The following is a 25,097-nucleotide window of genomic DNA, read 5'->3' on the forward strand; positions in this document are numbered from 1 at the left end:
CCGAATGAGACTGATTTGTTATAATTGCAGAAAGCGTTTTAAAATAGGTACTTCTTACGATAAATACAGGGTGACCATGATTTATTCACTGGATAAGGATATGTTTTAAATAATACAGAATAAAATTTAGGGCAAAAAGACTGACTGAATTTTATTTAGCACTTCAAAGAATTTTATATTAACACACTCCAACAAGAGCATCGTTAGTTTCTCGGAGAATATCAAGTTTATTATCGATTGCCCTAGAGACGTTATTAAGCTTTTGCGCAGTCACAGAAGTTGCTTCTTTAGTGATTAGATTTTTACCTCCTTGTACAAAGTAAAGGAAATATTATAATCGCGAAAAAATTCGAGTATCATATTTTAAAGTTTATATTCATTTTGGCAGCTCTCGAATCCATCCGAACGATCTTTTTTAATGACATCTGTATGTATGGGCATAATAAATGTCTCTTTTACCCAAAACTGATTAAAAAGTGGATTTAAAATGGATTCAGAAGAGATTTTTTGTGACGTCTGTACGTACGCACGAACTTATGTATGTATCTCGCATAGCTCGAAAACTAGTAGCCTCAGAAAGTTCAGTTCTACATGCTCATGTAAATATCGGTTCTTATACTTTGAATTCACTATATCGCATCGATCGCGGTATATCCTCTATTCATATAAGATTTCGGATTCTCAAATCAATTGTTTTAAAGATTATCGATGAATCTTAAGATTAAAAAGTTTTTAAATGAAATAAAACTTTAGAATTCCAGGCAGATATTAAGTGTTACCTTCAATTTCCTTTTATATTCCCTAAGCTATTTATCAAAAAAGGTATATCATCTATATTATTCCTTTAATAATAATGCATAGCGATGACTTTTGGTATCAGAATCCTTTCATAAAGTTATTCGACACAAAAGTAAAATTAATACAGAATAAGAATTGAGACTAATACATTTAATCGCTTTATGACGATAGTTCGTCTTCATAATGAATTTACTTTCGTTACATTTAGCATAAACACATTTTATGCTTTTAAATGTAGGTATGCTATTCTTCATCCCATACCTATTTCAGATAGTAAATTTGAGAAGTTTTATATTACATTATAATATATATATATATATATATATATTTTTTACTAAAGTCTGTTAAATAAAATGAAAGTTTCATATAAAATAAAATTTCCGGTTTATCAATTTTAACCAAAATCTAAAGCATGGTTTTCATTGATACTAAAATATTAAATACTAAAATTTGTATGTTTTAAATTAAATTTCAATACAGTTTTTCATTAAGAACTATTATTAGCTTCAAGAAAAGTGCCACTTACAGTCGTTCATTAAGGATTATTATGGGCTTCCTTAAAGTGCCACTTCTGGTTTACCCGAAATCTAATCAAAGAAATCTTAAATACGGAAAACAGAAACTTTTTGTAAATTTCATATAAAAGTAATCGTGGACAAAAATATCGTCGTACAGATGCAGACACATATACATACAGTCTTTATTGTAAAAATAGTAAAAATGCATTGTGGGAACCCTGATTCATGCTTATTTACTGAGAACATCGAAAACATTTCCTCCTTTATATATGTATATAGTTTTGCAGGTAAAAATATTGCGTAACATATTTTCTTATAAAAATTCAGAGTAAAGACACCTTGGGATTCTGCGTACTATTTTATTCACGTAAATCTACATTCACAAATATAAGAGTAATCATCTTGTTGCTACACTGCTCACACGGATTCTCTAATGGAATTGTATCATGTCACATGACCCGAAGAAAGAATGAAAGTGACGTCTGTGAGTCTCTCATTACGTGATAAGGAGTAGATGTTCTTTCCGAATGATAATTCACGGTATCTGTAGCATTCATATGTCAAAATCTTCCTCTCAAGCTGTATAAATTTCTTCAACATCAGCTTGCTCGTCTTGGCGGCTGCGTTCTCCTAGGGACAGCTGGTTCGTCAGGCTCAGGATGCATTTATTGGACGGCTTCTTCCTCATCAGGGAGTAGAATCTTGCCCTTCACATGGCCGCAGGGCAAGGCAGAAACGTGATAAATACCTATGATAAAAAAGGGATCATCAAGTCGTGATAGCGTACCAAGTTGGCGATATCTCGGATAAGATGATTTAAAGACAATCAAGCCTTGGCATAAACTTAGAATTTGATTCTTGTCAGCATTATTAAGGGGGTAAAATGTAATCCATACTCTCTCACCTTGGTTGAAAGGGGAGCTTTCTTCAACTTCTTATCTGTATAGAACTTACGATTGTCTTGTCTTCCCTCTATTCGACCTTTTATCTGTTTGATAAAATTGGCGAATTTCTTTAATTGAGGCGTAATTTCGGAACAAAATTGTTATCTTTTACTACATTATTGGCCAATATCAGCTTTACCCGACTCTCGTCTAAACATGGAATTTGCATCTATTTCGGAACGAAATAGTTATTTTCAACTACACTTATGGACAATATCGTTAGCAGTAGGTGACTCTCGTCCACGGAATATGCATCTATCTGACCAGTGGAGTTACATTTTGCTGTGCTAAAGTTAAGTCTAACTGTTGATAGCTTCTCGCTTCAGGAAGTACGATCGTTTCCACCTTAAAACATGGACAAATAAGCCTCTAATGGAGTCTACGTCCTTTGCTCTTCTTTTCATGGGATAAGCTTGTGGATGGTAAACTGGAAGTTAATGTCTCGTTAGGTTAATTTTCAAGAATAAACAAACTTGTTGTATTCCATAATACCACTAACAAACTGTGGTCCATTTCCACTCATAACATATCTAGATAGACAATACGACAAAAGAATTCATCTATTAGTGTAACTGCCTAATCTTTAGCTTTAGCAGTGGATAATGCAAATAGTCCTACCCACCTAGAAGCAAAATCTTCTACGATAAAGACATACTCCTTTTCCTTACTTTTTGTGAAGGTCCAAACTGACCTATTGAAAGAGATTCAAATCGTTAACTGTATATCGGTGTTTTCAACAGTTCAGGTGGCTTCTGGCTACTGATCTTACAACGATTATTATCGTATCAGTTCTTGATATAAAGGCTGGTATATCTGCTCATACCAGTCCAGTAGTACACCTTTAATATTCTATCATGTCAGTTAGTCTGTTCTTCAGTTCCCTAATGTACAGCTGTTGGAGCATCATGATGCTCTTTTAGTACCCTTTTTCGTTCATTAAACTGCACTACTAACTAAGCTTCCTCTGCATCTGCATCGTGAATATCTGTATGAGGCACTTTGGTTCATGATCTAATTTCAGTCACTCCAATTAACGAAATAGTCTTTATCGTGACTTTCCAATAATTCATTAATTTTCCTAACAGTTTCGTCTTTCGTTCGACCTTAATTTAAATTATTGTTCTTAACGAACTACTCTAGAGCTTCGTCAGGTATAACAATAGTAACAGTAGAAATCTCGAGAGGTTCTTCGTTATGTTGACAGAAGCGTCGGGACAACAAATCTGCAACAATGTTACCAGTTATCTTCACAAATTCGCTTACATTATTAGATGATAGCATAATTTTGATGTAAACAAAGTAAACACATATAAACTACTAATATTATAACTGTGATATCACTGTCTTCAGAGTCGGAAAGTGAAAGCTGTTTTTATTGAAAGAGTATAATCTTGTTTGTTACTGATCTTTAGATATATGTAATTTTACTTTCTTAAGTTTTAAAGAACTGACGGCTTTCTCCTTGATTAAATAATGAGAACTACTGCAGCCTGTTCTACCGTCCTAAAGGGAATTTGCAACTTGATTCCTGAAAGTTGGCAGATTGAAAATAGCTCTTTCAGTTGTACCTCAAAGAATTTTGACCACCGCTCGAGTTGTTTGGTTATATACTAAAATGCCCCCAGAAGCTCGCGCTTTTGCCTAGTAGCTCATCTTATATGTTGAAGACCTGGATTATTTAAATGCCTATCTTTGCAAGTCTATTTATTAAAATATTAGACTATATATCTTTCAACATGTTGTCAGGTATTTCATAACTGATATTAAATTAAAGTATTAAAATATTTTTAACATTTATTGAAGGGATCAGGATTTGCAAAAACGTAAATCAGTATACCATGAAAAATCGATTAAGAGTGGTAACGCAAAAAAAAAAAAAAAAAAAAAAAAAAAAAAAAAAAAAACTTTTATTTGTCAATCAACGTAGCGTACCGAGAAAATACACTAAGACGGGTCACGTGAAAAAATACTTAGTATTAGAAGTTGACATGCTTATATGGCGGTGTTAACGCTGGGGCTGATTACAGCCTGTTATAAAAGTCTATTATATTTTAAATATGATGAAAAGTTCTAAAAATAATTTTATAGTTAAAATAGCTTAGAATAACCTTTCTTTAACAATGAAGATAGCAAAGTCGGCAGTTTTATCTAAATTAGAGTGATTGTTATGGTGTGAAAAATTTTGACAGTTCAAGTGCTTTGAAATTTTTAACATTTTCATGAGGAAATTGTATTTTAAGTGCTTTCTAATCTTTTGACAAGAAGATAGTCTGCCTTTTCATTTTGCTTGACGAGTAGGAATTTTAGAACAAGCTTCACATTTGAGCTTCGATCATTTCATCAAAACCAGCATCACGCCATATGGCTGAAACATCCTGGCTTTCTAGTTTCTTCCACTTGGGCTGAAGAAGCAACAAGGGGGGTCGTGCATACTGTTCAAAGAGGTTTTCCTTGGATGTAATGTTTACGAACAAAAATATTTTTCAGTTTTCATCAGTCAGTTTCCCTTAAAGATATATAAGCTGAGATCACCTGAGTAAGCAATTCATATAACTATAACTGTACTTTTGTCTGTTACATAGAACAAACTGTCTGCAAAACCTTTGTAAAACATACAAAATCCGAGGTTTCACCATTTTTATTTCCTTTTACGAAGTAAAGAGACTATTAGAATCATGAAAAATTCCAGGTATCGTAATCAAAAATATCCATTTTGACAGCTATCGAATGCAATTTAACGATATTTTCGCTTGACATCTATACGTAAGGACAGAATAAAGGACTCTTTTACCCAAACGAATTATAAAACTGATTTAAAATGGATTCAGAAGAGAGTTTTTGTGGAGTCCGCAGGTACGTATGTATTTATGTATCTCGCATAACTCAAAAGCGAGTGTCCTCAGAACGTTGAAATTTTGTGTATAGGACTGCCGCACGGAAAGTATATGTATATACCCTGTTACTCGGCTCAGTGAGCTCAGTTTTATTTTATTCTTATATGCTTGCAAACGGTGCATTTGTTGCTTTAGAAATGATTTAATTATGCTTTTCTTATTTTCCTGTTAAGGTTTTCATGCCTTTAGTTAATTTACGTTCAGTAGTTACATAATTATCTTTTTTTTTTTTTTTTTTTTTTTTTTTTTTTTTTTACCATAGGAGCCATATTTGTTTGCATTTGAAGCTTATCAGAATAGGGAATTAAATCTTTCTGCACATTCAAGTATCTTTTAGCCGAGTGAGACCAAAAGGAAACTTTTAGTTTTAAAATCTGCGTTACTTTCCGCCAACAGGATTCCTTGTTTTTGCGTAGAACCTGTAATTTTAGTTGTAAAAATTGTTTTTTCAATTATTTTTAACTGTATTTGGTGCTTTATGTTTTTCTATATCTTTCAATTTTTAATGAAGATATTTTGAGATTTTATGTACATTTTTGCCTTTCCGCGAAGTGAAAACTAAATTAATTGAATGCGAAATATATCTCTAGTGAAATTCGAGGAAATAAGTTTAAATGAAATGCAGGAAAAAATCCGTATAATTTAATATTCAGTGCAAGGAAGTTATTTCTTGTACGCATCAGATTTTGTTTCGTACTAGAGATGGGTCCCGAGTTTGGCATGTAATAGCATTTATTTCATACTAAATTATGCAAATTATTCTTCCGAAACAAACTTTATGTTTACGTCTGGTGAAGTTGAATAATTTGAAGATATAAACAGAATGGAAACTTAGCTATTTCAGCATGTTAGAATATAGAATGCCCCATTAGAATAGAGAACACAGTTAAAGAATAATCATTCTAAGATACTTTAACGAATATCAGTAGTTATTTAACTATTTCAGTGTTTATTGTTCGAGCTTTACACTATATTTATCAAACGTTTTAGTTAATTTCAGCCTTAACAAGAGCTAATAAATTTTTTTAACTTGGAATAATGAATAAAAGTTTTTGAAAATTGAATAGTGAATCTTAGATACTTCGAAGAGTATTAGTATTTATTTAACTATTCGACTGTGGCCACTTAGTTCACTATGTATATTTTTTGAGCTATACACCATATTTATGAAACATTTTAGTTCAATTCAGTGTTAATAAGACCTAATATGTTTTTTTTTCAACTTGGAATAATGTATAACTTTACATGCTAACCCTTCTTAGTGTACCGTCAAGCACTACGTTAATTGAATAAATGCACAAGTTTTCGGGTTATCCTTCCTAATCGAATTATCACGGCATGCTAATTAAATTAATTGCACATTATCATATTATCAGGTAACTATGATACTAATATTAGATTAAAATACTAATATTATTCTATTTTTTTACCCTAAATCACCACCTATTCTAACGCATCATTAACAACTAGAGACATGTGAAATACTTCAGAAAAGTGTTAATTAAGGTTTGTTATGTGAAGTAAATGTAATATCGACAAGAAAATATGTGCAAAAAAAGCTGCGGAAAGGTACTCAAGTGTTCAGATGCCTTAAATATTTTTGTCTTCAATGATAAGTTTGCATATAAATGTTCTTTGCCCAAAGATATCGATATAGATTAAGGTATTGATATAGATAGGTTTAAACAAAGATATCGATATATATAGGTTTAAACAAAGCTTTAAAGATTTAAATTTTTATTCATTCTTAATTTCTTACTTTACGTAATTTCATCATCATTCAGTAAACTTATTTCATAAGAAAATGCATGGCTTGTGAACGAATGCGTTTTTTTTAAGATATATTTATATACTTAATTACCAAGCTTCTAATCTATCCATCGCAAGATCTTCTCAGCATTCTTACTCAATTTTTTTTATTATCACCTGTTGAAATATCTTACAAATAATTACAATATTTCAGAGAGAAATCTGTCTAAGGGGGAAAATGATACATCATTTGATGAAATATTTCCTGTCTTGTTCCCTGATTTATGTAGCTGAAAATGAATCATTATCTCTACATACACCCATATCACTAACAAAAAAAGATTGATCATTTTTCACAGTCTTGTTAGTGTTTCTCTATTATTGACAGATTTAATGTTGCTGTCAATAAAACTCTACAGTAAACTGTCACAGAGTTATACACAGCTATCAGTCATTCTCCTTTTCCCGGAAATAAATCTCAATACCTGAGGATTCAAGGTAAAAAACTCAGCAATCTGACTGCAAGGGCTATATGTAACGTAAAGAATGAGAAATCGTTTTCCGATAACGTTATGTATCATAGCGATAAGAATTTAATTACAAATATGAGCGATAATGCTTGGGATTATTTATCATAAATGGACTGCTAATTAAGTTGGATAAATGGTAAATTGAATCTGTTATTTTTCTATATACGATTTTTTTCCTTAATAGATGCTAATTTAAGTTATGATGAAATAAATTTTAATGATAAGAGGCATTTTTTAAAAGCTTAAAACTTGAATCATGCGTTTTAAAAAATATTAACTTTTTACTTTTGTGTTTGGTTAGAGATAAAAAAAAAACTTTCGTAGTAGTAATATAATTAATTTAATTACCGAGAATACAACAGAAACAAAGTTATGATATTTATTAGAACATTTCCTTTGGGAAGCAATTCATTTAGTTCCGATATACTCAGCTTTTTAGTTTAGTTTATTTTATTGTGGCGAATCACACTAGGCTATCTACCTAAGGGAAAAGATGCCTTCATGGAGAATATTTCAGGGTTAACTGGCTCATCATATACACGTTACGCATGGAGAAAACCAGGAAAATACCCATGCTGCCATGACCGGTCTCCTGGAGTCGAACACAGGTGATTTTACCGCTCGGCCGGTCAAGAACATAAGCTCAGCTTCTAATAAATACCTTTGTATAGTTCAAAATAATTATAATAATAATAATATTTAGAATACCATTTGTTAATTCTCAAACCGTTTTTAAAGATTTTCAAGTGGATTATGTTTTTTCCAAAACGTCTATTTGTACTAAGTGTGATAGTTTGTAGAATAAAAAAATCAACAATCTCTAAGCTATCGCGAAGTAGGAAAATACTCTACTCTTTCGTACGGGAATTTACATCAACAGTTTCGTCCTCTAGGATTAATATTAACATTTCGGGAAAAGGAAGATATGTACCAAAAACTTAGCAATGTCAAAAATAACTAGTATATAACTAAGTACAAATTACACATTTTTAAACTAAAATTGGTATTTATAAATAGATATGAATTTCTGCAAATGTATTCAGCACTATTTATTTTCGAAATATAATCAATTTTTAAGCAGACGGTATTTTTGTACACCGTATAGTATCAATCCAGTGTATTCCCATACTGCAAAAATCTAGCAAAATTTAGGATAATTCAAAGCTATGTAAAAGCATCTTTATTTTACCTTTCAGAATTCTAAAAGAATTTGCCCAGATTTTCTCCAACATTGACTGATTGAGAAAGCCAAATATTCTCCAATGAAAGCAACGCTCTCTCATGAAATAAGTCACATTCGAAGAAAATTCTCGTCATTGTTTATATTCCTTTACATCACTGTCACAGAGAAATTATGTTTATTTGCATTTTAAGACGCGTTTATTTTTATTTTCATAGATGACTAACTTTTTTGGTCGAATTTTAGGATTAGGAAAAATGAAATCTAAACTCTCAAGAAAAGAAATAAAAACACTAAGGTAGATCATTAAAACAAAATATCTAAGAACAATTTCAGAAACAAAGAACAGCATTTATTCTATATCTATATGAGCTCAGTCCTACGTACTATTTACTTTTTAAATAAAAATTCAGTATATGTAAATAAAAGGGGGCCATAAAATGTGCTATAACTCGAAGTGTCAGAGTAACACTCGGAAACAACGGAAAAAACTTTAAAACTTCAGACTGAGAAAAATTGTATTTATTTTATTTTGCTCTTTTTGAAAGAGTTCCTGATTATACCCGGGAAACTGCCCGAGTTGCTGGTACTTAAAACGGGAACAATGTATATATATATATAATGTATCTCCTATCTTGCGCAACTTGCTGCTAAGGTTTTATTAACTGTTTTAAAATCCTTTAAGTTAAAATATGGCACTGTTAATTCAAATTTGTGGTTCTAAATATTCTGTAAAAGATTACATTCAGTTAAAGGAAAATTATACGGTAGTGAAAAATACAAAATGTGAAAAGATGTGTTATTATTTTCAGGCTTTTGCGCTGTCAAGAGGCTGCATAATCGTCAGACAATAATATCGCTTTTCCAGTCTACATTTATTAAGATTTTACTGCTCCAAAATCTTGTTTATTTCGCGAATACTGTATTTTTCCTCGACGAGATTAAAAATTGCCAATATCAACCCAAATGCTAATCCCATATTCCCATTCGTAATGCTTATAGCGGGTATTTCTTGCCAATGATTCAAAATGTATAATTATTTCTTTGACTCAGTGTCAATCTTCTATTATAATTATTTCTTACCATAATCTTTCTTAGATGCGAATTTTATTTATTACCTCAGTTTAAAAGACTAGTTTTCATCATTTTAATAGAGAAATAATTTTTATTTATTATGTATAGATTTTTTAGCAGATTGTACCACTTTAAAACAATTATGCATTTTTTTTTTTTTTTTTTTTTTTAATTTTGCGTTTTTATTTATTATGTTTTATTTGGTCGGCAAATTTATTTTTTAGGGAAAGCGTTTTTCTTTTACAGAGATTCTGGAAATATTAAAACTAATAATTCAGTGCATCGGCTAACTTTAAGCGCACAGGATCAAAATATGAAGCTGTATTATTATTTAATGAATATACATTCCTTTGAAAACGGAAAAGTCTGAAAATAATAATACAGGATTTTCCATTTTGTGTTGCTTACCACCGAATAATTTTGCTTTTATTTAATATATATTTTTTCACGAATACTTTTAAAACCAATTTCAATTAACAGTGCTATAATTTAAGTTGACGAAATTTTAATGAAATAATGAATAAATTTTTCTTTACTTTTTTAATTTTTTAACTGTTTAGTTCTAATTTTAACTTAATCAATATACATATATATATATTGATAATGAAAGGATTCGATAAATCCCCTTTCTGTGATATACAATAATAGCAGGTATAGCAACGTAACGTCAGATTTCAGTCAACGAACTTAACAGTAGCTGGAAAATTTGTCCGTTATATATTGTTCTGTGAACGGAAACCAACTGCACGAATCAAGGTTTCTCCCTTTACCTGAAAGAGGAATGTAACGACCTCATAAAACAAAAGAAGTTTTTCTTTCCTTTTACACATACAGGGGGTTTCGCACGTTCCGAAGATGAGCTCTTATTTTAAAAAAGCTGAGGGTTGCTATTTAGTTTTACTTTTTGATGTCAATGGTATCTAAAGAGAAACGAAAAATAGAGAAATATGATTAAACATCAAAAGAGCAAGTAAATGTCTAACAAGCAGGTTACTTACTCGAATAACAGTAATAAATTGCAAGAGGTAGCACAGAAAGTAAAAGGTATTAGTAAACACGCATATTAGCATTAAAACACCTTTCATTAATTGCAATACTATAGCAAATACTGTTATAATATTATTATGAATTAGCTAATGATAAAGCATACTAATTATATTTCTTATAAATTAAAACTGTTATTGCTATTATTGATTTAACATCTTTCTTTATTTATAATAGTGATGGTGCCTGAATTAAATTGAAAAATTTAACATAGTTAACTGGCATGCTAATGATTATTCGGTATTATAGTTGGGAAATAAACATATTAATGGAAAGTACTTTCAGGAAAATTAGCAAATTAGATGGAAAAATAATACATAACTTTTTATATCCGTATAAAGCGTATAGTTCTGTGAAAACTACGTATAGTTTGTACCAAGGTATTAATTACAGAAACAGAGAGTTTTTACAAAGCACATTTTCATATTAAATATGTAGAGAAAAAGAAAGAGCCGAGATATCTCAGGGATCTGAAACTCGTGTCGAACTACCAATGTTTAGTGACTTTACCGCTTAGTTGTACGACCTCTTGAAACTAGGCTGATGAGATACTATATATTGAACAATACTTTAAAGAAACAGAAGATACAGTTCTGTGCTGAATTGTAGGTTTGCATGATAAATGGGTTACATGGTAAATGAGTTAGACTTAACTGTATGTCATCATGAAATATTAGAAATAGCCTAAAAGAATCACTGAAGAAATAAATGGCAATCTAAATGCATAGCATTATAAGGATCTGGTGTTATTTCCAATACTGCTGAAAATTTAATAAAATATAGAAATGAGGTATATTATAAATCACATTAACTTGTTACATACAATATAGTATATAATATAGTAATACTGTATATAATATAGAAATACTGTATATAATATAGTAATATTAGTTGTATATAATGCGATATACTTATAACTGTTGTAATTACAACAGTTATCATTAACGGAATTCAGAGTCCACTTCTTTACAAATAATTAAGTCTGAAAGTAGATTGGAAAATAAGCTGCATATTAAAGATATATTTATACAAAGGTGATAGGAACACCTTCTGTTAACTAAAGTTATGATGCAAGAGTTCATGAAAATTATTTAAATACAAATTAACATAAATACTAGTCAAGAGAGCGACTAAGAGAGATCAGAACTATCGACTGAAAGAGAGAGACCGATTGAGAGAGAGAGGCCAAAACATTTTAATAATTTAATTGCTTTTTCTACATGTTAACAGGTTTGATTTTATACTGGCAATATTCTTTTATGATGACTCAGCGTTTGAATTGACTTATTCTATTTCCCGTCGATAGCTATATATCATAATAAAATAACTCCACACACATTACACAGTTTCAATACATTTATTTTCCATAGCAACACTTGGCGCTAGGTTTCACCTTACAGCGTAACATATGAATCCCAACTTCGAATATACTACATAAAACAAGTTTCTCACAGGAATACATTTCAGTGCCAATTCCGGCGGCGCATGCGCCATTAGCCAAGATTCCGCTCTGGCGTCAAGCATTTCTCTGCTAATGGCGTCAAGCATTTCTCTGCTACTACAAAACAGCGTTTTCAACAAAAGAAATGCTATTATGCGTGACTCTAAACGTAAATCTATTATAGCCGAAAATGCAAAATTTATGAATATGTATTTGCTTTATCACGCTTGTAGACATACAAAGGGCAATATTCTTTTACCTTCTGTGCGCTAAAACATTGAATAAGTAAAGCTTCACAGATTTTTCTCTGTTAAATATCTTTAAGCCTTTCATTTTCAGTTTTTAAACTAAAAATGCATTCGTTTAAATTATATTTCGGATGGAACAACTTCGACATATGACGTCAGTGTTTATCCTGGATCACTTCTCCCTCTTTCACAACTCCTTTAAATTCAAAATAATCTTCCATGCGATGCTTACTTATACTCAGGACAATAAGATGAGAATATTTAAGTAACATAGTGTTTAATTTCCTGCGACTATTATTAACTATTAGAAATTCTCTGCAGAGTTAAATATTTAACGAAATGTCATTTCTACTCTGAAGATGTTATAATGTTTAATTTCTGATATTTTTTACTGCTACATTTTTTATGTCATGAATTCGAAACTAAAGGCATTCTTATCAGACATTTTTGATTACTTCGAACTCAAAACATTTATAGAAAATTACGAATGAACAAAACATTTTAAACTATAACTCCTTAACCTTTAAACTCGCATAAAGCTGCAGGAAGCTAAAGTAACTAACATAAAATTAAATTTCATGAGCAAACGCAAACTTAGCTTTGTCTATATTTATACGGATATATAATACTTACCTGTCTTATTTTCGTTGCCAGAGAGTTTTCTGTTTTAAAGATATTCGCTTTTATTAAGGATTTACTTTTCATCTTCACTTTATTAATCCTCTCTCATCTTAGACATTAAAATTAATTGTTTGTTTTCCGTAAATGAGTTCCGTACAATATGGTTGCCTGGTATTATCATAGAGAATTTGGAAACTGAATATTCTGAACAAATATTTGGCTTTCATTAACTGTTATTAATAAGCGTGAGTTAGAAATTGCATTTCTTTATGTTGAGATATGTAGCGTTATGTATGATATATTTATGTGAGACTTGAAAATTATGTATTTTATACGTGAGCATACTTACAAAAATGTGCATTTATTAGTGTTCATAAATTGCAGAATTAGAAGTCAATTTTGTTATATATCACTGTTCCAAGCAAAAGATTTAGATCGTCTTAAAATATATAATAAATATATGACATTGTCTGTGAATAAAAAAATTTAGTTTCAATTTTATTACTCCCAATATGAATGCGATAAAAAATCGGAAGCTAAATATCCAAAAGGGTTGAATTTGCATAATTTTAGATTGTGCAATAGTATTAGATTTCGAAAGCTTAACGTTATAATTTTTATCCAAGAAAATGAAAGTTTAATTTCTACTGTTGAAGTATCGCATGTGTTATACAATGGACTCATAAACAGCAACACTTTATTCTCACGAATTTAACACAGTTCATGATCACTAGCAGTTATGAATTCTGTCAGACACTCTTAGCACACATTCTCACATAACAAAAACTTCAAGGCCTCAAGACACATGCACAGACGCAAGTTTTGAGATGAACACTGAAATGCATTTAAGAGATGAAGCATGTAACATGCATGTAAGCATGAAGAATGTAAACATGAAGAACAAGCATGTAAGAGATGTAGACAGAACACCATGTAAGAGAAAGAATGTGCCGAAGAACAACTAATTATAAACAACAGGAATCGGCGTAACTCAGATAAATTTGGAATACTTTATTTAGCAGCTGTAGCTTAGTTGAAACTTGAATGAAAATCATGAGATAATTCCTTGAAAAGCTGACTGTAAAGAGAGATCAGAAATCTTGATAACAATCGAGAGATTTTTATGGATTATCGAATGGAAGGCATTTTTTAAATAATTGCAGCTACAGAGAAAGGTTTATTTATCAAGAATAAAGAACATGGAGTTTATTTTTTACGAGCGCAATTCTCGTCCTCGGAACAAAACGTAAAAGCTCTTCCAGTTTGAGTAAACCACATGGCAAAAAATATTATAAAGGATAAGGAATAGTATAAGTATTTTAAGAGTTCATATCAGGAGTAGTTTCTTTCAACGCAGAATTTCGAGTTTTACTGCTTGGGGAAAAATAGCATGAAGCTTCCCGCTTTGATACGTTGATGACATTTTTGCTCTGTTTGAAGGAAATATAATATAATAGAAAATTTAGAACAAATTATTTCAGTTATGATCTCCGCTGATCCGTCACTAATCAAATGAACTCCGCTGCTCATTAGCTCACTTTTGAACTTGGGACATTTCGTTCCGCTCCATTCTTAGTTACATATAATGGATCTGAGGTCAGATCTAGTGTCTTAGTTACACTGTTATCGTAAATCGAAATATATAATATCCGTACTATGCACGAATGTAGTGTATGCAACGAAATATGTAATTCATGCAACAGAAGCCCCTAATGAAAGTATGTACATTATGTATTATGGGAACTGAGCATATTTCCGCACAGCACTACTGCTTCACGCACACCTTACTATGTCTTATATGTTTCCTCTGAGTGTAATATTTGCATTTATGTGCTCTACGTGTTTCCATATGTATTCTATGTGTCATGATATGTATTTTCGTGTGTGTTTCTATGTCTTTATGTTACGTAATTACGAGTGTGTTTTTATGCTTTTACGTTTAATTTTGTATATCTATGTGTTTCCGCTTATATGAGTGTTTTAGTGTTTTAATGCTATCCTTTATATTCTTTCTAAGTTACTTTGTCGTTCTATGTAAAAACTACCCGACATCTAGCCCCTGTATGGCCATGTAAACTCCTGGTGCAGCCTCACGGGGCTCCAGCGAGTTGCTTCTTCGAGATAGTGGAGGACGTGGGACATATGCCTGTTTACCTATGTTATACGTCAGGCGTCCCCGTCCTCCGTCACCTGTCACCTGTCTTAGTTACACGTAATGGATGAGGTAGTGTAACTAGCTTTTACGTGTCCATTACTATCCATTACGTGTAACTAGCTTTTATGTGTCCATTACTATGGATTATCTATCAATAATCCATTACGTGTACTAACTTTCTTTCCAGTACGCTTCACATCCTGTCAGTCTGTGATATAAAAATGGGCTTAAGTTTATTCAGTTTATTCTTCCGCTTTGCATGCATTTTGCTCTTCCAGGTTATAAAGTATTTTCTCCCTCCTTTCCACATGCTTTCCTAATGTAATTGGAAACATACTTCACTCGTAGTCGGGAGGCCCGAAGTTCGGATTCCGGCGAGGGCATTGGGCATTTTTCACATCTCGAGCTTCAAACACCTAATGACTCTACAAATTTACTCGTAGTTCACGATCAAGAACTCAGCTATTTAATAATAGCTACATTTGAAAGAGCTTTTCACCTCAGAGCATAAAAAAAATCCTTCTGTTTCGAGTGATTATATAAATTCAAAAGCTTTTACATTCTTTTTGCCAACTGATTATCAAATTACAGATAGTTTATTAGATAAGGATATTTTTAATTGTTTTTACTCTTATTAAAAACATTTTGCAGTTTGAAACGTAAGGATCGTACTCCGAATATTAACATCTGGTTATTTTCAGCGTTACTTGGTGCTGTGCTTAGTATGCATTGCTCGAACAAGAAAAATCTTAAATGCTTGTACAAAAGAAGAGTTGTGATGGAAAAACCACAGCAAAGGCTTATTGATTCGGAAGAAAAGAAACTCAAAAACCTACCTTTCCAGTCATTGTCGGCCAAAATATATCATATTAAATTTCTTTGTAGCCAAAATAAATAAGTTTTTCCATTGAGTAACTATATTTCCTGAATGCGCTTAATATCCCTTCTTTCGACTCTAGTTACCGATCATAAATCTATGCCCAATTATCATCAAATTTTCAATACATCATTAACACTAGAACCATTATTAGTTTCGAAACTCACTTTCTGTCCGTATATCACTTTTGTTTCCGAATCATTTTTCAAATTGTTGCCAAAACTATTATCGCTTTGTAAAAAATCAAATTTATTCATTCTGTTAATGTATACACAAACGAAGTGATTGAAAAGCATTCAATACAGTTCTTAAAAATGATTTTTCTGCTTATTGATCTGACTGATTTAAATAGAAATGCATGAGATGCACTTAGTTAAATTATGAGCTATCTAATTAGAAATATTTATTATTTGTATGAAATGACACTATAAAATCTTTATATATATAAAAAGATTTAATATATATTTTGTAATAATAAAATTCCATAGTCAAGAATACTCTTTTCAATTTTATTGGCGACGGTCTCTTATTTGAAAGTACGTGGAATTAAATCCACAGCCCCATAGTCAAGTTGTTTTTCTCTCCTTTTCTGCACGTACAGTTATATAATGTTCTGGAAATATTTAAAGCGAAATGGATTGGCTGACAAGGCTGACGTCATTTCTTGGAAGCTCCGCCTTTCCAGAGGCTATAAAAGGACTCGCAAAGGAATATAGGGGGCTTTTTCTTAAATGTCACGATGCAGTAAACTTCATGCAAATAGTTATTAGTAATTCTTTTTATTTACTCCGGATATCTGATTTTGTAACTGCTACTTCTCCTGAATAATAATAAATGGATGCTTTTTTTTTTTTTTAACTTATCGTCTGATAATTTAAGCTACGACTAAAGCTGGTACATCACATATATATATATATTAAATTATATATAATATAATATATAGTATTTTAATATGATGTGTATTACATATTATATAATATATATATTTAAATATATATATATGTAATATGAAACTATGAAAAAAAAAACTTTTAAATTTATTGATTACAACTTCTTTTATTTTCTATTTAATTTGGGAACTTCCTCTCTTTGTCTTAAAAATAGCGCTACAATTCTAAACTGAGCCATTCAAATTAATCATGCGATCCTACGTAACGCTTAATGCAGATACCTCTTGACCAATCAGCAAATTGTAAACCAAAACGTTTTAACTCGGAACTGAAAACTGAAAGTTTTTGACTCCCTCCGAATCGCTACTTCCCTAGTGCTTACGCTTTCATCCTGACAAGCCTTTCCTGATCCACGCTGCTGCTTATTTGTTAAACGATGTATTTCTTTAAAACTCATGTACATGGAAATTGTTGCATTCAACTATGATTGAAAAATATCTTATCTACAGAAAGATGATCTGATGCGAATTATCCTGCAATAAAATTATGTTTCGTAGCGGCCATATCTGGATGTTTTTGGTTTGTGCATTCATCTTTTCAACTATGAAATAAAGCGTTTTCGGAGGCCAGAAATTAAAGAACCGGTTTCCGTCATCTACGCATTAAAACATGACTACGCTTCTCTCTCAGTCTTCTTACATTATTGCTTCTAAAATTGTGCTATTATTACATACATATACTTTTTACGATAACTCTTTTAGGGGCTGGCCGCTTGTGCAGTTAGTTTTCAAAGAAATAATACAAAAAACTAAATTCTAAAGATATGTCTTTTTAAAATATTTTGTGATTTTCCTCTTGTATTTTATGTGGCGTAAGAACGAAGAAAGCGACATTTATAAATAAAGCTAAAAAGACAAAATTTCTAAGTGCAAAATCAGCAACATGTTTAATTGGAAACGGAAGGAAACGTCCATCGTTACTTCTACATGGAAAAAAAGACTCCAAACGAATTCCCGAAAAAAGTACGTATAGTTTCTAATATCTCTAAAGATAAATCGTTGTTCACAGGAGAAAATTCGCCGACTCAGAAATCAATTGAACAATCTTTAATTACATCTTTAACAGCAATAAATACAACAAAAACCTGATATTTACGACTTGAAAAGGCTAAATTTTCGCCAGCTTTTGTAGTGGCATATGACTCAACGCAGAACAATTCTTAGAACATTGAATGAAGACTGTTCAACAGGAGAAGCATGGAAATACATTATGACCTTTGATGAAGTACGGTTTAACCTAAATGACTGGAAGAAAAAAAGTTCCATTTATTATCGGAAACAAAGAGAAAAATGTGTACAAACCTGGTTCTGTCAATGCAAAGAAAGGTTCAGTAAAGGCTTTATGATTGTGCAAGTTTCTGTCACAATAAGGTATTAAAAATAAGAGTGGAAAACATGTCAAAATCCCCTCAACGCACTATCAAGAGAAAGCTTTGCCTCCGATATTTACAGAAGAAATTTTATTTCTTTATCCCAATCACTTTCAAAGAGGGAAATCTCATGCCTAAGAGGAGGGATGCCTTGATAAGAACTAACGAAAACACAGTCTATAGCATTTTTTTTTTTTTTTTTTTTTTTTTTTTTTTTCAAGTTCCACATGTATAAAATTGAGAGCTTAATTTTATTTTTAATATTTTGTAAAGAGATCCATTTGTCACTGTAAGCTATATATATACTGCTATGTCGTGAAAAAGAAGACATCAGCTCATTATTACCGTATATTCCGGCGTATAATGCCCACCGGTATATTATGCGCACCTTTAATTTCAGACTACATTTATTAATTTTATAGATACTTTCGCCGTATAACACGCACCCTTTTATTTATGAAGAAACCTGAAAGATATATATAAGCTTTGCTCTTATCTTCTGGAGTCATTGAATCGAAGATTTTTCCCCGGGCATTTAAACAATCGTATACTGAATTGACAACCGATAAGGGGAACAATACGTATATGGGGAAATGTTTGAGAGAGTAAATAATTCGGCAAAGAGGGTGGGTTTTGTTGAATGCAGATATGTACAAGAATGTTATTCTAGGTTTTTGAGAAAAGGATGACATAATTTAGGGCAAGAATGCCCTTCCGACACGAATTCGCGGAATTAGAAGTCATGTTTTCTCTTTCTGAAATCATTTGAAACCGAGATATTGAAGTGAAGATCGAAGGTTTATTAAATTGAATTTGCTTAGTTGAAATACAGTTTATCTGGTGTAGCTTTCAGTAGTAAATATGGCTTCTGCCAAATGAAACAGCACAGTGTTGGTTTCAAACACAAAGTAGTTCAAACTGCGAAAAGAAATGGAAATCGTGCTGCAGCAAGGACGTTTGGTGAAAGAATTTAACGAAATGATTATTACTTATTTATGGATCAGAGTAACAATGATAGTAAAAATGAAACAGATGCGATCTGAAAATATAACCGAATGTGAACGTGACGAACTTTTCATCCGATAACTTTTGTCCGATAATGAAAGTTTTTGAGTTCCTTAAACATATGTCATTAGGTATGTGTCTTAAAGGTATCTGCCTATCTAGGTATGTCGTTTCTTTTAAACAATCAGTATTTAGGTACATGTAAAAATCTAATTTTTATATGCTGATTTTTTTCTTATTATTAATATCTCATTTTAATACGCGGCGTATAACACGGACCCGTAAATTTCGATCTTATTTTTGTATTAAGAGTGCACGTTGTACTCAAAATGTACGGTATTTAGACATTTTCAATGAAATAAGTTAAATTATGTTTCCTAATTTGACGATGAATTTATCTCACATTTGATTTTAAGGAAGTGAATACATATGTAAAAGTTATATCGTAGACTTTAAATGCTCTTAAAATATTAAAATTAAATCCGCTTAATATTTGCTGACTTTTCTTTCCTCCTTGTCAGCAAAATATTTTTTTAATTTTCCAGAAATTTAAAAAGGGAGTCTTTTATTCTTGAAATCAAGGCAACCCTTCCTTACCGTCAGGGATTTTCCCTCCCTTCCCTAAGTAAAAGAAAACTATGAACAATGAATGACAATAAGGATGGATTTTCAATAGCGCTTTAAAAAAGGGGGAAAAAGTCCAGAGCTAAGATATGTTTCATTCTGAAAAAAAAAAGCTCTGTGCTTTATCATTTTCAAAAAGTCAGTGTTGAAGTACTTATTCCATCGGGAAGGGGGCAGGAAAGTATAAAAAAAAGTGGAGAACTGAAAACCGTATACCATTCTATTTGTCAGATAGCAAAAAGATTTCATTTTTCAACTTCCATTCACTGGAAATAACATAATGGATAACTGGAGGTTTTATTTAAGATGCATAGTAACAAGTTGCTAATGTTACTACGCTCAGTTAACAAGTTGGCACAAGTCTTGATGTTAGCAGGTCAGACATTTCTATCCTCATATTCCTTTCGAAGCAGCATATTCATTATTTTTAGATGGAAATAGAAATGTCGGTTCATGCTACACTCCAATTGTTCACATTATATGCTATGAAAGAATGAAAAACAAGTGAAGCATTTATAAAGGTTAGAACAGCGAATTAAATTAAGCCGGGAATATTAATTAACTAATTCCAGCTCACGCGCAAATCCCTTTTTTGAAGTAAATTCGCTATTGCATTTCAGATTTCGGATTTTTTTTTTTTTTTTTTTTATTGTCCGGAAACGTTTTTATTGTAACATTTTATTTAATTAATGAATAAATTTTCTCAAATAAGCAAACGCAAAGCAACTTATTTATGCAACTGTTTTTATGAATGGATGGTTCATTCATTCAGATTTTCTGAGAAAATTCTTTTCGCTTGTTTTTTCCTAATAATATCTCGAAACTTATCGGTCTGCTGCTTCTTGATTAAAAAGTTCATTAGATTTGTATATTTTTTATGCAAAAATTGTTTTTTAAGAGACGGGATCCTTAATGTATTTATGTTACGATGAAGGTTATTTAATACTAAACATTAAATGCAATTTAAGCACTAATTCTCAATATTCTTTGATGTCACTTAATGATTCTAATTTATTTAGTAAAAAATCTGTACTTTTTTTTTTTTTTTTTTTTTTTTTTTTGCTAAAATGGTAACAACGTAAGATCCTCAAAATACATCATTTATACAACTATGTTAGGTATCTTAAAAATGAAATTACAGCAAAACAACTATTAATCATTTTCATTGTTGACAAAAGCTAAATACTTTGATGAGATTGTATATAATGTAGAACTATTTCTTAATTGACTCATATTCATATTTATATTCTTGATGTCTTATATTCATTCAAGAAGAATATAAGACATCGCCTGCGTAAGCAGCCCAACGGACGAGAACACAAGTAGAGCTATCGGTGTTTAGTCGTTTCATCCATTCAGCTGTTGATAGGCCTCGGAAATATGAACATATTAGATTTAGCAAAGATAAAATTACAGAAAAAAGTCAAAATATACTTCAAAAATAATTCCTTACAACTTTTTTTACTGGCAGTTAATAAATACAAAATCTGAAATATTTTCAAAACAGTCACCAGACTCTTTCAAATCCATTAAAATCTGAAATATGAGAAAACATAGAAGTAATTTAAAATGTATTCTTCATATTTTTTTTTCGTTTGATACTTTAGTACTTCATCTTAGGCGGAAAATTTTATTACACTTTAGAGAATTCCAAGTTGGGGTAATAAATGCATACAGAAATTTAAATTTTGTTTTCTAGCATAGCAAATATTCAAGCTCTAGTTTTGTTGCTTGTATTTGAGTATATCCTCGCTTTTCAATTAAAACATAAAGTAGTGTAGTATTTTCTGTTACACTACTTTACACTGCAGCACTTTTTTGCCATCGTTTAAATATTTATACTTATTTCTAGAGGCACTGCTTGATTGTTAATTTGATCGTGCGTTCGTCAAATGTAGTTGAGGAGAACCCATATTACTGTTTTTTAAATGATTGAAGATCATTCATTCCAAATTTAGTGCAAATACATTGAACAGCATGGCACTTGTCTGAAATGCATCTATACAGAGAGCGAGAGAGAGTGTGTTAGACAGACAGCTAGTTGATAGTTGATAGTTGACGGGGGACGTGTGCACCATCCCTTTACCGTAATGGTTAATTGGCATATGCAACACGCCCACCTCTATCTTGAGCCAGATGGGCCACACAGGCGCCTCGCACTAAACACCGAAACCCAGCGACCAGGCCATCCAGGTGGCAGTCCAAAAGACCAAAGAAGCCCCCAGAAGCATGTTCACACCAACCGCCCGGGCCTAGTATTTATGGAGTCAAAGTTCAACAAATACATGGCCAGACAAGGGCTCAAAAAAAATAAATAAATAAATAAATAAATAAAGGGTACATTTGTAGCTTTGACAAAGCATAAAATTACAAAGGTGCAAGTGCCAGTTTTGAATAAATACTATAATCACATAGACATAATTAGAACAAAACACATACAGATAGCGATAACAATAGAAAACCAAAGGAGTAAACACCATTACAAAACTACTACTGCTACATACTACAATACTACAAAACTACTACTAGAATACTTACAAACAGTACTACAAACTGATACAATGCTAAATATTACAAAGCTGCTACTGCTGCTATATACTAGGCTGATAATAATGCTGATAGTATAATATCGATGATGTAATGATCTTAATACTGATGGTAAGTTCAATACAATAGTTAGTGTACAAAGCAAGGATACAATACATAAATACATTATGCAACTATATAAATACCAATACAAGGTAAAGAGGATACATTATACAACTATATATACATATATACATACACACACACACACACATATATATATATATATATATATATACATACACACATATATACATACATACACACATACAGATATATACCAATACAAGGTAAAACGATACTAATGATTCTGTACGAGATGCAAGACAAGATAGATAATTCAATATAAGATCAATAAGCCATATTGTTCAATACAATAGTTAATGCAAAGTTAATAAAACACTATTTATATTACTATACCAGCTGTATATTTCCTATATTAGTGCAATTTTATACGACGCATATCTATTCGATGCTCACAATTTAATATATATTACACAGTACTGTATTGCAGGGAACTTATAATTCAATTTTATACAAGATGATACATATCTATACTATGCTCACAATTTAATGTATATATTATATAATACAGTATACAGTACAATATGATTTACAACTAATACGTAAGATAATGGATGCTATGTCATTCAATTACAAAAGTTAATGCAAAATTAATGATACATTATTTATATTACGATACCAACTACACATTTCCTGTATTGCAGGGTATTTATAGTGCAATTTTATTATGTATACGATGCTCACAACATTGCAATTTCATATAAGATGATACATATCCATACGAAGCTCACAATTTAATATATATATTATACAATACGGTTATACGATATAATATAATGTACTGCAAATACGTAAGATATGTGATACAATAGGTAAATTAACATGCTTACAGGGTTAGTAACAAGACACAACAATAGGTACAATACAATACTAAGAGTAAATAAATAGAGTATGTGACAATATATAGACAAATGCAATGTAGAAAAATACATATTGTCAAGTAATTGGTAATAATTCTATGCAATATGCAATACAAGACATATGATACAGTATAAAATCGATAAGCTACGTCTATGATACTATTTATAATTTAATGGAATATTTAAAGCAAAATGAGACCAAAATACTATTTTAACTTTCATACAGTATTTTAACACAATTGCTAGTTCAGTAAAATAATTAATACAATATTTAATTCAGTACGTATCTCAGGGTATAAAAAGAAGTGCAATATATATATTCTTAATAGTATGATGCCTATAAGGCAATGTTCTTAATAACTAAAGCGAATTAGATGCAATACTTTGTATACAATACACAAGAGCAACACTTCAGTACAAAACTGAGGATAAAAAGACATATTTTGCAACAGTATAAATATACAAATGCAATGTATAAAAATATCTATGATTAATTCAATATTATTAATTCTGTGCAATATGCGATACAATGCAACAATATAGTTATACCAATATAATGTATAAAAATACTTATGATCAATTCAATATTAATAATTCTGTGCAATATGCAATACACGACATATAATTCAATATAATCAATAAACTAAATCTAAAGTCTAAAATTCTGCATGTAATTCAATAAAATAGTTAATGCCAAGTTGAATCAAGACTACTTATAACGTTATGCTAATAATCCAGTTTCTGTATTGCAAAGAATTTAATTTACAGTTCCATACTAAAGCATACATAGCGATACGATGTTCATAATTTCAATATGTTGCATCACATATTCTTAGGGTAGAGCTTATAACTCAACATAATATTACATAACTACCAACTTAATACAATAATTAATGCAAGAATTAAAATAATAAGTAAATTAAGTTAATAGACTAGTTAGAATATAATGCAGTACTTAGGGTGCAAATATTGTATATTGTAATTATAATGAAATATGATAAAATGCTAATAGTTTGATACAATAGTTATTATAATGCTCGATACAATATTTTTGATATATAACCAGATTAGAATACTTAATATGTAGCTTGTAATTCAGTAAGATAGTAATACCATATCTATAGTTTGAGATTGTGAGTATAATACTTATTGTGCAATATCTTATAATGCATTTAAGATACAATACAATTTTTAATAATATTTGTAACAATACTGGGACTATTAAAAAGAAAGAATATAGTTATAATATGTAAATAGACAAGAATGCAACTGGAGTGTACAAAAATACAATTGTATTATGAAAACACTATGTAAACAGACAAGAATGCAACTGGAGTGTACAAGAATACAGTTGTATTATGAAAACAGGACAAAACCATTAACATTAGACAACCTGACATAGATCAGATCCATAACTGTGGAGAATGTCCATAATTTTTGAGAGTTTTCTGATAAGGTACTTCTGCTTAATTAAAAATTTACTAAATGCTAGTTGATTATCCACAGGGAAAGGAATGTGAAATTCCTCCGTTAACGGGCATGTATT

The sequence above is a fragment of the Stegodyphus dumicola genome, chromosome 5 (genome assembly GCF_044657685.1).
Source record: "Stegodyphus dumicola isolate Sdum_Otavi_A_Nest chromosome 5, ASM4465768v1".
Lineage (NCBI taxonomy): Eukaryota > Metazoa > Arthropoda > Arachnida > Araneae > Eresidae > Stegodyphus > Stegodyphus dumicola.